Here is a 16,141-nt window from a genome sequence, read left to right on the forward strand (position 1 = left end):
ATCAGGGAACGAGGCAGTTGCCAGGGAGCGGTTGATGGTGTGGCGGAGCATGGGTGCGAAGGTGTTGGCGGCTCTGTTGAAGATTTGGCGAAGGCATGGGTCCGTGGGGGCCCCAGAGTGGGTTGACTTCATTGTCTTTAGTGTGTCTTCGGTGGTGAGGGCTGTCCAGTTGTCGATCGCTGGCTTCAGGGTGTCGGTGGTGGTTGTTGAGGATTCAGTGTGCTGGTTGTCTTTGTCGAAGTTGTCATAGATGCTCTTGATTTTGTTGAGGAAAAAGGTGCTGAGTTTATCGCAGAGGTCTTGTGAGGGAGGAATGTCAGTAGACTCGCTGGTAGGTTGGGCGAACTCCTTGATGATGTTGAAGAGTTCTTTGCTGTTGGGTGCATGTGTGGAGATTCTGTCTTCAATTGCTTTTTTCCTTGTTTCTCTGATGAATCGGTGGTGGGCGTTGGTGGCGGCTCTGAAGTTGTTGTGGGCTTCTGTGGACTTGGTGTTCCTCCAGGCCTTTTCGAGGTTAGCGGCAAGTGCGTCTGGACTCTGAAAGTTCGGTGGTAAACCATCTGGCTTTCTTGGCGCGGGTGTTGTTGTTTTTCTTGAGTGGGGCTATGATGTTGGCGCTGTTGGCGATCCATCTGTACAGGGTTCGGGCTGCAGTCTTGGGGTCATCGTTTTCCGCGATGGTTGGGGTGGAGTTGCTGAGTGAGGAGGTGAGTTGGTCGTCGGTGATTTTGGTCCAGTTTCTAAATGGGAGCAGGTGCTGGTGTCAGTGGATGGTGGGTGTTCTGAACGTGAAGTGGACTCACCGATAGTCAGTCCATGGGAGTTCGGTAGTGTGGCTGAAAAGGTGATGGAGTTTCCTGTAGTGAAGAGGAGGTCGAGGGTGTGTACTGCTGAGTGCGTGGGCTCGGTCACGATCTGGCGGAGTCCAATGTTGTGGAGGTTGTCCAGGAGTGATGTGGTGTTGGGGTCCAGTTGGTTGTCGATGTGGAAGTTGAGGTCTCCCAGCAGGGTGTAGTTGGTGGATGCGATGGCCTGCAGGGAGATGATGTTCATGATGGAGTTGGCAAAAGGTCCGTGGGGTCCAGGGGGTCGATAGATGAGGGTTCCTCGGAGGGTGGTGGTGGGGCTGGCCAGTATCTTGAAGTGGAGGTATTCCATCAGGTCCGTGGGCTCGCCGGTGAGTGTGCTCAGGTGGAGGGTGGATTTGTAGACGATGGCGATTCCTCCTCCCAGCCGGGTAGGGCGGTCCTTCCTGGAGATCTTGTATCTTTAGGGAATGGCGATGGCGATCTCCAGTCCAGAGGTTGTGTTGGTCCAGGTTTCGTTGTAGAACGCTACGGCCGGGGTGGTGCTGTCCATGAGGTCCCAGATTTCAGTGGCATGTTTGTGGAGGGATCGGATGTTGAGGGGGATGCAATGCAGGGTCTCAGTTTGGTTGTGTTCTTGTGGGCGGGTTGTGCTGGGTGCGTGTTCTTGGCGGTGGTGTAGGTGTGCCGGCAGCGGTGACCGCTGAAGGGTCCGTGGGTGTCGGCTGGCTGAACATGCCCAGGATCCCTTTGTTAGAGACTCACATACTATGCTTCTGCGAGAGTGTTGCAAATGTACCCGTGACAAAGTCCTCGACAAGGTACCTTGGGACCCATACCTGTTATGACAGCATCCTAACCATGTGATAGAACCTTGAGCACCTGACTAGCACATGACCGGGGTGATGTCCCAACACATATGACCCAACACGGTGGCGTAACTCCCACCCCTCCCTTCTACCCCCCCACCCTCGAAAGTGATGTCACTGCCAGAAAGGGACCCCAGGGGCTCTGAAGTCCTGGTAACAGCTGCAACATCACTTCCTGTGTGGGACAAGTGTCACTTTTTGCATGGTGGCGTAACTCCCACCCCTCCCCTCTACCCCCCCCCCCAACCCTCTAAAGTGATGCAACATCACTTCCTGGGTGGGACAAGTGTCACTTTTTGAATGGTGGCAGAAGGTAGCCCTCTTTTCTAGTTATGGAAAAAGTAATTCAGGGCCTGATTCACACAGTAATTAGTACTCATTTTATCCCAGCTTTTGAAAAAGAGTTGCAACAGTTTTCGCCATTTATTTTATGAGCGGGTGGGAGAAAGAAGTCGAGATGCGCATAAATGTGCCTTATTCTCAGTGCTTTGTTGGAGGAGAATCAGCAGCCGAAGCCCACCAGGATATCACGGGCACAGTCATCCCTTATTGTGAGGATACAAAAGCTGTGATGAAGCCAGCGTGAACTTTCAGGGCGCCTGGCCACAGCCCAGCTGTGTATTTAACTGTGTTTTCTCTGAACAACACTGTTTACCTTGCTACATGTGGAAATCACCACAAGGCCTGAATTCAGACTTTGGCCCCTTCTCCCTGCTACTTGTTCCAGAGCTGCAGCCTGGCCACTCTAAAGAGACGTTTATTTGCTGAACCCGGTTAGCTGAGAGCCCAGAGAGGGGCTTGTCTTGCAAGCAGGTGAGTAACCATTTATCAACATTAATTTCATGTCCTGCATATTTTTAAGCATCTCAACGCGCATATACAAACCTGTTGTAAAAATGGCACAAATCACTTTTGTCCCTCCCAGACCACACTGACGTCTTTTGTAAAGCATAGCACAGAGCCAACTGCTCCCTGACAAGCTCATCACATGCTGTGCCTGCAAAGCACTTTACCTTGTGCACCGTAGCAAAGTTTAAAACAACTGGTAGTCACAATCTGGAAGGATACAGGCAGGCAGGAGACACTTGGACCTAGCCATTAGAGCGACTTATGGTGCCTCTTCTAACAAGAATCAACAGAGCCAACTGGCCCGACGTTTGTCCTGTGCATGCACATATTGGCATTGATCACATAGATGTGCACCCCTATGGAGATAGCGACATCCATATTGATATATAGCACACCTATAGCAAAACACCTACATGCATAAATACCCACATGGTGCAACACACAGACAGAAACACACACAGTCCAGGCATACATGTATCAGTGCACACATGACCTATAAATATCATGACACATGGACCACCAGCACCAGACATGCAGTCACCGATGCACACAGACACTGTGAGGCTCAGAGAGAGAACACTATCAGACACACGCAGATCCACAACACACATGTTCAGTCACAAATCACAGATGCAGGCTCACGTAGCTAGCCAAGGTGACTGACGGAAAGAGGAACGGACAAACAGATGGGTTCTGGCTTTAACACCATGTAATCTTTAACTCCTCTGTACAGAAACTTAAAAAGTCCATGGCCTCCCCTTTGCTGATTGGTATCGTTGCATGTAAGGCAGAGGATCCCCGTCCATGACGGAAGGCAGGGAAGTGGGTCCTGAGATGGCAGGTGGCTGTGTATGTGAGTGTGTGGTGTTTGGGTGATCCTATCCTAAAGGAGGCAGAGGAGCACCGTCCATGCTGGAAGGCAGGGAGGTGGGTCCTGAGATGGCAGGTGGCTGTGTGTGTGAGTGTGTGGTGTTTGGGTGATCCTATCCTAAAGGAGGCAGAGGAGCACCGTCCATGCTGGAAGGCAGGGAGGTGGGTCCTGAGATGGCAGGTGGCTGTGTGTGTGAGTGTGTGGTGTTTGGGTGATCCTATCCTAAAGGAGGCAGAGGAGCCCCGTCCATGCTGGAAGGCAGGGAGGTGGGTCCTGAGATGGCAGGTGGCTGTGTGTGTGAGTGTGTGGTGTTTGGGTGATCCTATCCTAAAGGAGGCAGAGGAGCACCGTCCATGCTGGAAGGGAGGGAGGTGGGTCCTGAGATGGCAGGTGGCTGTGTGTGTGAGTGTGTGGTGTTTGGGTGATCCTATCCTAAAGGAGGCAGAGGAGCCCCGTCCATGCTGGAAGGCAGGGAGGTGGGTCCTGAGATGGCAGGTGGCTGTGTGTGTGAGTGTGTGGTGTTTGGGTGATCCTATCCTAAAGGAGGCAGAGGAGCACCGTCCATGCTGGAAGGCAGGGAGGTGGGTCCTGAGATGGCAGGTGGCTGTGTGTGTGAGTGTGTGGTGTTTGGGTGATCCTATCCTAAAGGAGGCAGAGGAGCCCCGTCCATGCTGGAAGGCAGGGAGGTGGGTCCTGAGATGGCAGGTGGCTGTGTGTGTGAGTGTGTGGTGTTTGGGTGATCCTATCCTAAAGGAGGCAGAGGAGCACCGTCCATGCTGGAAGGCAGGGAGGTGGGTCCTGAGATGGCAGGTGGCTGTGTGTGTGAGTGTGTGGTGTTTGGGTGATCCTATCCTAAAGGAGGCAGAGGAGCACCGTCCATGCTGGAAGGCAGGGAGGTGGGTCCTGAGATGGCAGGTGGCTGTGTGTGTGAGTGTGTGGTACTTGTGTGAACCATTCAGAAAGGCAATGGAGCACTGTACATGATGGAAGGCAGGGAGGTGCTTCTGAGATGGGAGGTGGCTGTGTATGTGAGTGTGTGGTGGTTGTGTGACTCTTGCCGAAAGGCAGTGGAGCACTGTATATGATGGAATGTAGACACAGAATCAGAGGGTGAGCCTAGGCAGATGTGGTGCTAAGGGGATAAGTATGTATGAAGCAGCAAAGCACTATACACGGACATGATAGGGGCCCCTTTCTATGCAATAAAGATCATTGAGAAAGACATAAAAATCATTGGCAAAGATAATAGGTCTGGGCTTTTTAAAGAAAACGCTTGGATGGATGTGTGAGTGAGTCACAGAACACATGGATGAGAGGTGCACTATTATGAGCAGCATAATGAGAGTGGCATGCAGTGCAGATGCAGAAAAATGGCAAGACCTTCAGCACAATGAGAGATGCAAGAGCTGTAGAATACGATGGGTAAAGATGAAGATGCAGCAAAACAAGTGGTACAGATGCCGTGGAATCAGAGATACAGCAGTATAGGAGGTGTCAGAGAATGGGGAAAGGTGCAGCAGCAGGTGCAGCATAAAGAGAGGTGCAGAGGATAGGGGTGCAGGTGCAGCAGTGTGGGAGGTGTCAGAGAATGGGGAAAGGTGCAGCATCAGGTGCAGCATAAAGAGAGGTGCAGAGGATAGGAGGTGCAGCAGTATGGGAGGTGTCAGAAAATGGGGAAAGGTGCAGCATAAAGAGAGGTGTAGAGGATAGGAGGTGCAGGTGCCGCAGTGATGGAGGTGTCAGAGAATGGTGAAAGGTGCAGCAGCAGGTGCAGCATAAAGAGCGGTGCAGAGGATAGGAGGTGCAGGTGCAGCAGTATGGAAGGTGTCGGAGAATGGTGAAAGGTGCCGCAGCAGGTGCAGCATAAAGAGCGGTGCAGAGGATAGGAGGTGCAGCAGTGTTGAAGGTGTCAGAGAATGGTGAAAGGTGCAGCAGCAGGTGCAGCATAAAGAGCGGTGCAGAGGATAGGAGGTGCAGCAGTGTTGAAGGTGTCAGAGAATGGTGAAAGGTGCAGCAGCAGGTGCAGCATAAAGAGAGGTGCAGAGGTTATGAGGTGCAGGTGCAGCAGTATGAGAGGTGTCAGAGAATGGTGAAAGGTGCAGCAGCAGCTGCAGCATAAAGAGAGGCGCAGAGGATAGGAGTGCAGGGGCAGCAGTATGGGAGTGTCAGAGAATGGTGAAAGGTGCAGCAGCAGGTACAGCTAAAGAGAGGCACGGAGGATAGGAGCTGCCGGTGTCAGAGAATGGTGAAGGGTGCAGCAGCAGATTTAGCATAACAAGATGTGGAGAAGATAGATGCAGGTGTAGCTGTATGGGAAGTGTCAGAGAATGGTGAAAGGTGCCACAGCAGGTGCAGCATAAAGAGCGGTGCAGAGGATAGGAGGTGCAGCAGTATGGGAGGTGTCAGAGAATGGGGACAGGTGCAGCATAAAGAGAGGCGCAGAGGTTATGAGGTGCAGGCGCAGCAGTATGAGAGGTGTCAGAGAATGGTGAAAGGTGCAGCAGCAGGTGTAGCATAAAGAGAGGCGCAGAGGTTATGAGGTGCAGGTGCAGCAGTATGGGAGGTGTCACAGAATGGTGGACAAAGCAGCAGCAGGTGCAGCACAAAGAGAGGTTTAGAGGATAGGAGGTGCAGGTGCAGCAGTATATCAGGTGTCAGAGAATGGTGAAATGTGCAACAGGTGCAGCATAAAGAGAGGTGCAGAGGCGAGGAGGTGCAGGTGCAGCAGCATAGGAGGTGTCAGAGAACAGTGAAAGGTGCTGCAGAACAAAGGGTGCAGGGCAGTGGAAACAAATACAGCAGGTGCAGTGAAAGAGGTACAGAGGATAGGAAGTGCAGGTGCAGCAGTGGCGGCTGGCACCGATCGGGGGTGGCAGGGAGGATGTAAAAAAAATAACAACAACTTACCTTATAGCCGTCGCGTCTCTCCTCTGCATCAGAACTGCACTGGCGCCGAACAGGAACAAGGAAGCAACCGGGCTCCCCTGACCAATCACAACGCTCCAATGAAGCATTGCGATTGGTATGCACGTGGATCGGCGCTCAGCCAGAAAATGGGGGCCTTAGCATGTTTTTCATGCAGGCTGTAATGCAGGCTGTATGGAGAACATGCAAAGTGAGTATTACTGTCGTGGCCTGTAAACATAAAATGATAATAACTTTGTATTTGCACTGCTCACAAGCAGTGGGGCGACATTCCTCCGCCTTAGCAGCGGAGCCGCCACTGGCAGCAATGTTGGAGGTGTCAGAGAATGGTGAAAGGTGCAGCAGCAGTTACACCATAAAGTTAGGCGCAGAGGATTCGTACAGCCCACAGTGGTGATCTCATTTTTGGCACTTTTGCAAAAACATCTCAGAACCGCTAGATCAGGACTTAAGTCAATACCAACACCATCATTAAGTCAAGCCAAAGGAAAAAAAAATTGAGATCAGGGAAAATAAGGCAAGCCCCAGGCAGAAGGGCTCCAGTCAAAGGCAGAGATAAAAAAAAAACACCCTTAAACAAATCAATAATGCCAACAAACCTGCTGAAGCCCGAAACACACATGGAAACCCCCTAATATCACCATTTGTTTTCCATATTTGACACAATGGCTGCAATTTATTCAATGCCAGAAGATGTAATTGGCCCTCTAACCCCATTAGCCCCACAGAGAATATCACATTCCCAATCCCAACAAGAGATGCAATTAAAAAAACAACGTGATCAAGCGTGTTACAGCAATCAAGGCGCTGAGGAATCACACAATACCTAAAAGAAAGAAGGAACTACGCTTACAAGCACCATCAAACCAACCCAAAAAACTACAACCATGGAAGCTCAGATTCATACAGAAAAACCAAGTAGGTGGGTGACAACCTTTAGTTTGAGCTTCATTTTGAGCCAGCCCTAACAGAAACAATCAAGAGAGCCACCTCGGAGGATCATAAGCTTTGAGGATAAAGAAGATATGAACAAAAGCATAACATCCTCAGAAACAATCTCAAATGCAGAGGTGCTAAATCCACCCCACTGCATTCCGAGAGCCATTCTAAAACTAGAAACATCTCAGGGGTCCGAAGCATCTATACAGACCCAGCAGGACAACCTCGAAAGTGAATGGCTGAGATCACTCACTCGGTCACCAAACGAGGACCACTCAGAAGCTACTAGAGCCAAAACAATGTATCAGCTGGTCAGCGACAAAGAACACAGCAGAAAAGAAGATCCTAAGACACCATCTGAAAACGTCGTGGGGAGCTTCGATGATTGTTTTATAAAAAAAACAGCAAGTCAGACTGACCCTCTCTTGACAGTTCCAGCAGCACTCTCCTCCATCAACCAGACAACACATCAAACCTGAACCAAGAAGAAGCTCCACCCATCGAGTCAAAATCCACACACCAGCGGCAGCCCAGTGGAAAGTGCAATCAGACTGACATTTTTAACACAGTACTACACACTCTACAATCCTAAACGGAGGCACTCACAATGCAATACCGCAAACAAGACATTCAGATTGAACTAATGAAAATCATAGTTTCCTACATTGTGGGAATCAACACCAAGCTAGAATAATTGACTGTTTTAATAACAAGTTCAGGCAAATCACTCTCCACCACAAGGAACATGCCCATGTGGTCCCATAATTGATAAACTAAGCTTCCTCCCAGCAATATTAGAACAAATGTTTCATTTCAGAAAGGAAAAACAGGCAAACAGTTCGCTCACTAAGCCAGACAACTTGTTAAATACCTGCACAAAGCAACAAGGAGACCCCACAATCACTACGCAAGATTCAAAAGAACCCCAAAACAAGCAGAGTAAAAAAGGGGCAACCGGTAGTAGAAAAATCCACATCAGAACAGTCTATAGCTCTTACGCAATCGAAAAGACAAAAAAAGCAGGAAAGAAAAGCAAGAAAGAAAATCACACTACGGACATCAGAATTATATTCCTTATTTGGATCAACACTGGATGGCAATCACAAGCCCGCCTACCCAACAATCCCAAGCGACCCAACACAGAGATAAACACGTTGGAAGAAGCCTGCATATCTCAAGAATCAGGAAGGGATCTTTCACAAACAAAAACCTCGAACAACGGGACAAAAAACAATACAATGACAAGTACATCCGAAACAGCAGCAGCAAAGGACCCCAATGAAGTATTACCTGGTGAGGTCACTCCCGACGGAAACCTGCAAACACTTTAGTCAAAGAACGGCATGCAATAGGGAAAAAAGATCCGTTTATCGAAATACTTCAAAAAAAGAATAAATGTACTTTTATTTGAAAAATTAGTTTGGTAATGCACAACTGCCTCCCGTGGTCGAGCAAGCGCATGGCAACTCGTAACAAATATTGCAGTCTTCTGCACACAAACCTAAGTGAGACGTGTAGGCATTTCAGTCACTGCAGTGTTTTGTTCCTCACTGTTTTCTCTAAGAGTAACTTGTGGGATTTGTTCTCCTTTTCACAGAATGATGGCACTCCCGTGCCTGCCACGACTTCTCCCATTGCTGCTGCTGTGTCTGTACCATCAAACATCTGTTTCAGGTAAGAAAACAACTCTGTTTTCTTATTTTATAATATCTGGCCTTATTTAAATAAGGCCCTCAGGACTAAGGTGGACTTCATTCCCCAAGCAGCAATGCACCAGGTGGCCCGTTTGCAGAGTGGTGGTGAAAGGAGGCATGGCCTCTAACTACCTCTCAGCAATCTGGCTGTGTGGGACTTACTGGAGGTAACAGGAGGGCTAGTTGGTCCCCATGGACCCTCAAGAGCCAAGGGGACTTCATACCCCAAATAGTAGAGCACCAGGAGGCGCCTTTGCAGAGTGGAGGAGAAAGAGGACGTGGCCACCAGAAACCTCTACGTAAACCCACTGTGTTGGACTTGCTGGAGGTAACAGGAGGGGAAGTTGGCCCTGAAGGACCCTCAATAGCCAAGGGGACTTCATCCCCCTACTAGTAGTGCATCAGGAGTTGTGTTTGCAATGTGGTGGAGAAAAGGGGCGTGGCCTGTTATCAGATCTCAGCAATCCTTCAGTACGGGACTTACTGGAGATAATGGGAGGGGTAGCTGGTCACCAAGGATGTCCTTGGTGGCCAATTACCCCTCCTGTTACCTCAAGTAAGTCTCACACATCCCTTTCTCCACCACTCTGCAAATATGTCTCTTGGCACACTAATAGTTGGGAGACAAAGTCCCCTGGGCTCCAGAGCGACCTTTGGGGCCAAGAAGCACTCATGGTGCCTCCTGTAAGTCCTACGCAGGGGAATTCCTGAGAGCTAGTCGAAGGCCCAGTCTCCAACGGTTACAGGGACGTTATAGTTAGGAATTAGCATTTAAAATACCTTAGAAATTCACTGAAAAAACATAGGTTACAAGGACGTTATAGTTAGCAAGTAGAATTAAAAAAACCTTAGAAATTCACTTAAGAAAACCAAAGGTTACAGGGAAATTATAGTTGGGGTCAGATTTTACTCACACACAAACCAGAGAAATTCAGCCGTTATAGTTACCTGAGTGAAGTATAACTCGCGTCCCCGCAATGTACTGCTTGTGACCTCACATATTACATCACTCATGACGTGGGCAGTGACATCACTGATGACATCTCATATGACATCACTGATGGCATCAGTGATTACATCATTCACAGAATCGGACGAACCCACTCACACCAGTATAGAATCTTTTATACACCCAATGCCACTCCCACACAACCATTCACAAACCCATTCAAAGAACCGTACCAGTACTTAGACACCCATTCACTGATTCATAGATCTACACATACACCCACTCGCTCAACCATAAAGCCTGTGATGTCAATGACCATGTCATGAGTGATGTAATATGTGAGGCCGTAAGCAGTGCATTGTGGGGGTGCGAGTTATGATTAACTCGGGTAACTATAACGGCTGAATTTCTCTGGTTTTGTAAGGGTAAAATCTGACCCTAACTATAATTTCCCTGTAATTTATTTTTTTTGTGTGAATTTCAAAGATTTTTTAAATTCTATTTGCTAACTATAATGTCCTTGTAACCTTTGGTTTTTTCAGTGAATTTTATAAGATTTTGAAAAAAGCTAATTCCTAACTATAACATCCCTGTAACCTTTGTTTTTTTAGTGAATATATACAAGTATGTATGTATGTTTATGACTCTGAACACCAAGATCCATGTCAGGCACTTTATTACAAAATAACACAGCAGTATATATAATTAATATGATGGAAGTTATATATATATATATATATATATATATATATATATATATATATATATATATATATATATATATATATATATATATATATATATATATATATGTCAGGCACTTTATTACAAAATTACACAGCAGTATATATAATAAATATGATGGAAGTTATATATATATATATATATATATATATATATATATATATATATATCTACTGGCGGTCGCCAGTAGATAGTTATAGTTAGGACCGTGTTTCCATAGGAAATCTGAAAATTCTATTTTGAATAACTTTGGCGCCGGTTGACGAATCCTCGCGAAAGTTTCAAAACTAATGGGGCGCTCCGCTCAGCTCCTACCCTGAAAGTCTCGGGGTGATTCGTCAAGTGGGGGCCGAGAAAAAAGGGGGGTCCCAAAACGCGTTTTCCCCATGCATTTTTCCATAGGACCTTTAGTCGCAGCTACAGCCCGAACGGCTGAACAGAATTACTTGAAATTTGGCAGAGAGGTAGCCATAAGGTCAAGGAAGTGCCTTTTGCAGGTCTAGTGTAAATCTGTTCAGTATTTCCTGAGAAAATAGCATTTAAAAGCATATCAATATCTATACGCGCGCAGGGTGCGCGCACCGTGCAAGCCCTGTGCGCGCACCTTACCGTGCGCGAGCGTAATTCTGATTGGTTGTTAGATGTCAGTAAACATTCGAATCGGTCGAAATCAGGAAGTGTCGGCCGCCATTTTGTCTGTCGCACTGAAAAGGAAAGGTGGAGAACGTGAATAGGGGGCAGAGTAGGGAGTTCTTGACCCCCAAGCCATTGTCAGGGGGTCACAGTAGGACCACGAAGGGCAAAAAAAATGATTTTAATTTTTTTTAAAAACATCGCGAGGTGCGCGCACTCTGCGAGCACACGAAAAAAAACATTAAAAAAAATAGAAATAAAAATCAAGTTAAAGTGTTTAGATATTAGGTGGCTCTAAAAAGAGCCCTTGTGTTCATTGAGTGTTTTTCGGTACCTACAAGTAAGTACCGATGCAGAGTCTTAAGTTCAAGAGGAAGACTCTGTTGCCTTCATCATTGAAATGTACACCGTCTCCTCTATAAATGTCTTGCATGTTGTAACGCAAGTTGTTGTGGTATATAGAACCCATACCATAGTCTCTGAGGAAAGCAGAAACAGACTTATTGACGTGCTTTCTTGCTTTGTCAATCTGCGGACAAAATTGGTTGGACCAGTTCCACTTTTGCCTTTGGCATATATTAGAATATACAAAGGCAGTTTGTGGAAAAAGTGACATCAATTGCAGAAAGGTGTCCTTAATAAGCATTTCCAGACCTACCCCAGTTAAAGTGCCTAGGTCATTTCCACCACAGTGCAGAATAATAAGGTTAGGCTGTGGAAGATGTAGAAAGGTTTTCACCAAAGGCATTAATTGGTGCCACTTTAATCCTCTCTGACCAATCCATTTAATGTCTACATTTGGCAAAGCAAGGTCTTTGAAAATACCTCTTTTTTCTGCATACTTTTCACTCCAGAAGACATAGCTATGACCTACAATCCACACTTTGAACATCTTTCAAGGAGAACAGGATGCACTCAGGAGGTGTCTTTCAGTAGTATGGCAATATGAAAAGAAAGACAGTTGAAAAATTGAGGCATACATACTTTTTTTTAATAAAAAGAACTCATTGGCTGATTCAAACCATTTTACAGTTAAAACTAGGCTGTATGTTTACATTTTTAAAAGCATGTTTTGGATTGGTACAGAAAAATGTGTTCCCACTGAACATTACTTTTGATTTGCTGTTAGGTTTGAAAAGTCAAGCACTCTTGCTCTTTGGATTTGAAACATTGTGTGCTGAACTTCTGACCTCTCTGCTCACACCAGTGTTCCATGACCTGTTGCTATGGTAGCAGGCAGAAGTCATGTTGGGGGAAGGGATGATTTGGAAAGGGGTTGAAAGTTGCAACCAATAGAAATGTGTGATTCCATTTGAAAAAATGTGGGAAGGACTGTGATTTTACATTAACATGTATATGTGTGAAAAAAGAGAGGGAAACATTGCCATTTACTGGTTGTAGTGAGAGGAGAGAGGTGTACAGCTCTGAGATTCTGGCTCTGATAATCTGCTGTTTGAGTGCCACATTTCTTTCTCAACTAACTAATTTTAAAGGTGAGTTATGAGTTTGAGAGGGGATGTATGTGGTGATTTTTGATATAAATATTAGAATTGTGATTCTTCTTTTAAAGTTGTGCTTTACATTTTGTGTTTTAGGAGATATTTAACTGTGTTGAACTTGTAAGATATTATGGAGTATGTCTTCACTGTAAGTTAAGGTGTAGTGGTATCACTGAGGAATACTGTTTTGTGCCTAGAATCACATCATGAGTCTGTCTGCACACAGGATTAGTTGTCAGAGATTTCATTTGTGTTGCTCTTGTTCTGTTAGCCTTGCACTCGCAGAAAAGGGGCAGTTTGTTTTCTTAAAGTGTGATGGTTAGCATTCAGCAGAAATCAGTTACTCACAAATGAGAGGCAAATGCAAACACATTTGAAAATAGCATGGTACATTTTCCTACCACTTTAAAAGTTGTGTTTTACATTTTATGTTAAGGAAGATATTGAAGTGTCTTGAACATGTTAGATATTATGGAGTATGTCTTCACTATAAGTTAAGGTGTACTGGTATCACCCAGGAATACTGTTTTCTGCCTAGAATCACACCATGAGACAGTGTGCACACAGGATTAGTTGTCAGAGATTTAATTTGTGTTGGTCTTGCTCTATTACCCTTGCACTCGCAGGAAAGGGGCAGCTTGTTTTTTGTAACACATGGTCATGGTGTCAAGGAGCTGTTAGGACATGTGCTCTTTTCTGCTTGTCTAAAATATAAGAAAAAAGTGTCAGGCTGTCACAGTAAGTATCACTTACTCCACCACAGTACTAAATGTGCTTTCAACTTGCCAAACAAAATATCGCATTGTGGTTAGAATCACACCATGAGTCTGTGTGCACACAGGAATTGTTGTCAGATTTAATTTGTGTTGCTGTTGTTTTGTAAAACTTGCACTTTTAAGAAAGGGCAGTTTCTGTTCTTCAACTGTGTTGGTTAGCACTCAGCAGAAATCACTATCTCAAAAATGAGAGGCAAATGCAAACACATTTGAAAATAGCATGGTACATTTTCCTACCACTTTAAAAGTTGTGTTTTACATTTTATGTTAAGGAAGATATTTAAGTGCCTTGAACTTGAAATATATTATGGAGTATGTCTAAACCATAAGTTAAGGTGTACTGGTATCACCCAGGAATACTGTTTTCTGCCTAGAATCACACCATGAGACAACATGCACACAGGAATTGTTGTCAGAGATTTAATTTGTGTTCCGGTTGTTCTGTAAAACTTGCACTTTCAGGAAAGGGCCTGGTATCACCCAGGAATACTGTTTTGTGCCTAGAATCACACCATGAGACAGTGTGCACACAGGAATTGTTGTCAGAGATTTAATTTATGTTGCTGTTGTTCTGTAAAACTTGCACTCGCAGGAAAAGGGCAGCTTGTTTTCTTCAACTGTGATGGTTAGCACTCAGCAGAAATCACTATCTCACAAATGAGAGGCAAATGCTAACACATTTGAAAACCACAGGGTAGATTTTCCTTCCACTCCTGCAATGGGTGAAGTAGTTCCTACATGTTTAAAACTCCAATTAACCTTTACCAAACATGTACTCTTACACACATATCTGCAGTCTTCATGCAGTTGAAAAAGTCTCCATGCAGATCTCTCTTGCAACTGACAATACACAGTCTCCAGAAACACACTCTTTGCACACATGCAGCAGCTTCTCCTACACTCCCATGCATAATACTCAGCTCTGTGTTGTGTTTCAGATAGCAGTGTATAATGCAAACACATTCAACGTCACCAAGGCTCATTTCCTTTGCTCTACTCTAATCACTCACCCTGTAACACATGCTGATGGTCTCAAGTAGCTGTTAGGACATGTGCTCTTTTTTGCCTCTCTAAAATATAAGGGAAATGTGTGAGGCTGTCTCAGTAATTATCACTTGCTCCATCCACAGTACTAAATGTGCTTTCAAATTGCCAAAGGAAATATCGTTTTCTGCCTAGAATCACAGCATGAGTCTGTGTGGACACAGGAATTGTTGTCAGAGATTTTATTTGTGTTGCTGTTGTTCTATAAAATTTGCACTTTCAGGAAAGGGCCAGCTTGTTTTGTTCAAATGTGTTGGTTAGCACTCAGCAGAAATCACTATCAAAAAAATGAGAGGCAAATGGTAACACATTTCAAATTAACTAGGTAGATTTTCCATCAAATCTTGTAATGGGTGAGGTAGTTCCTACATGTACAAAACTCCAATTAACCTTTACCAAACATGTACTCTTAGACACATATCTGCAGTCTTCATGCAGTTGAAAAAGTCTCCATGCAGATCTCTCTTGCAACTGACAATACACAGTCTCCAGAAACACACTCTTTGCACACATGCAGCAGCTTCTCCTACACTCCCATGCATAATATTCAGCTTTGTGTTGTGTTTCAGATAGCAGTGTATAATGCAAACACATTCAACGTCACCAAGGCACATTTCCTTTGCTGTAGTCTAATCGGTCACCCTTTAACACATGGTCATGGTCTCAAGGAGCTGTTAGGACATGTGCTCTTTTTGGCTTGTCTAAAATATAAGGGAGATAGTTATAGTTACAACCTAGTTTCCATAGGAAATCTCAAAATTCTATTTTGAATAACTTTGGCGCCGGTTGACGAATCCTTGCGAAATTTTCAAAACTAATGGGGCGCTCCGTTCAGCTCCTACCCTGAAAGTCTCGGGGTGATTCGTCAAGCGGGGGCCGAGAAAAAGGGGGGGTCCCAAAACGCGTTTTCCCCATGCATTTTTCCATAGGACCTTTAGTCGCAGCTACAGCCCGAACGGCTGAACAGAATTACGTGAAATTTGGCAGAGAGGTAGCCATAAGGTCAAGGAAGTGCCTTTTGCAGGTCTGGTGTAAATCTGTTCAGTATATCCTGAGAAAATAGCATTTAAAAGCATATCAATATCTATACGCGTGCACCGTGCGCGCACTGTGGGCGCACCCTGCCGTGCGCGAGCGCAATTCTGATTGATTGTTAGATGTCGGTAAACATTCGAATCGGTTGAAACCAGGAAGTGTCGGCTGCCATTTTGTCTCTCGCAGTCTGAGGGGGTTAAAATAAAAGGTGGAGAACGTGAAAAGGGGACAGAGTGGACAGTTCCTGACCCCCTAGCCTTGGTCAGGGGGTCACAGAAGGACCCCCAAGGGTGAAAAAAACAATTTAAAAAAAAAAAAAAAATTGCAAGGTGCGCGCACGTTGCGCGCACGCGGAACCGCGGGTGCTTGGTGTGCGAAGCGCACCGAACGCCCACAGCACGCGCACGGTGAGCGCACGGTGAAAAACCTGAAAAATAAATAAATAAATACATAACTTAGCATTTAAAAAACCGTACAAATTCACTGAAAAAAACATAGGTTTCACACA

At 45.7% G+C, this 16,141-nt stretch overlaps 1 protein-coding gene across 5 annotated transcripts in view; it reads left to right on the plus strand.

The window, feature by feature from the left end:
* The window catches only part of LOC146870432 (E3 ubiquitin-protein ligase TRIM39-like), a 438,014-nt gene that overhangs the window by 40,648 nt on the left and 381,225 nt on the right, over nt 1–16,141 (plus strand). Inside the window, exons 1-2 of one of the 5 annotated variants that reach the window (XM_085640919.1) lie at nt 2,383–2,488; nt 8,857–8,933. The exons of 2 other annotated variants lie outside the window; for them this stretch is intronic. The gene's annotated coding sequence lies outside the window, so the exon portion shown is untranslated. Of the gene's footprint in view, nt 1–2,382; nt 2,489–8,856; nt 8,934–16,141 lie in introns of those variants that run through there. 2 more of the 5 variants (XM_085640917.1, XM_085640921.1) reach the window with 2 other exon arrangements.

Source organism: Triturus cristatus, chromosome 1_1 (assembly GCF_964204655.1).
Source record: "Triturus cristatus chromosome 1_1, aTriCri1.1, whole genome shotgun sequence".
In the NCBI taxonomy this organism is placed as follows: domain Eukaryota; kingdom Metazoa; phylum Chordata; class Amphibia; order Caudata; family Salamandridae; genus Triturus; species Triturus cristatus.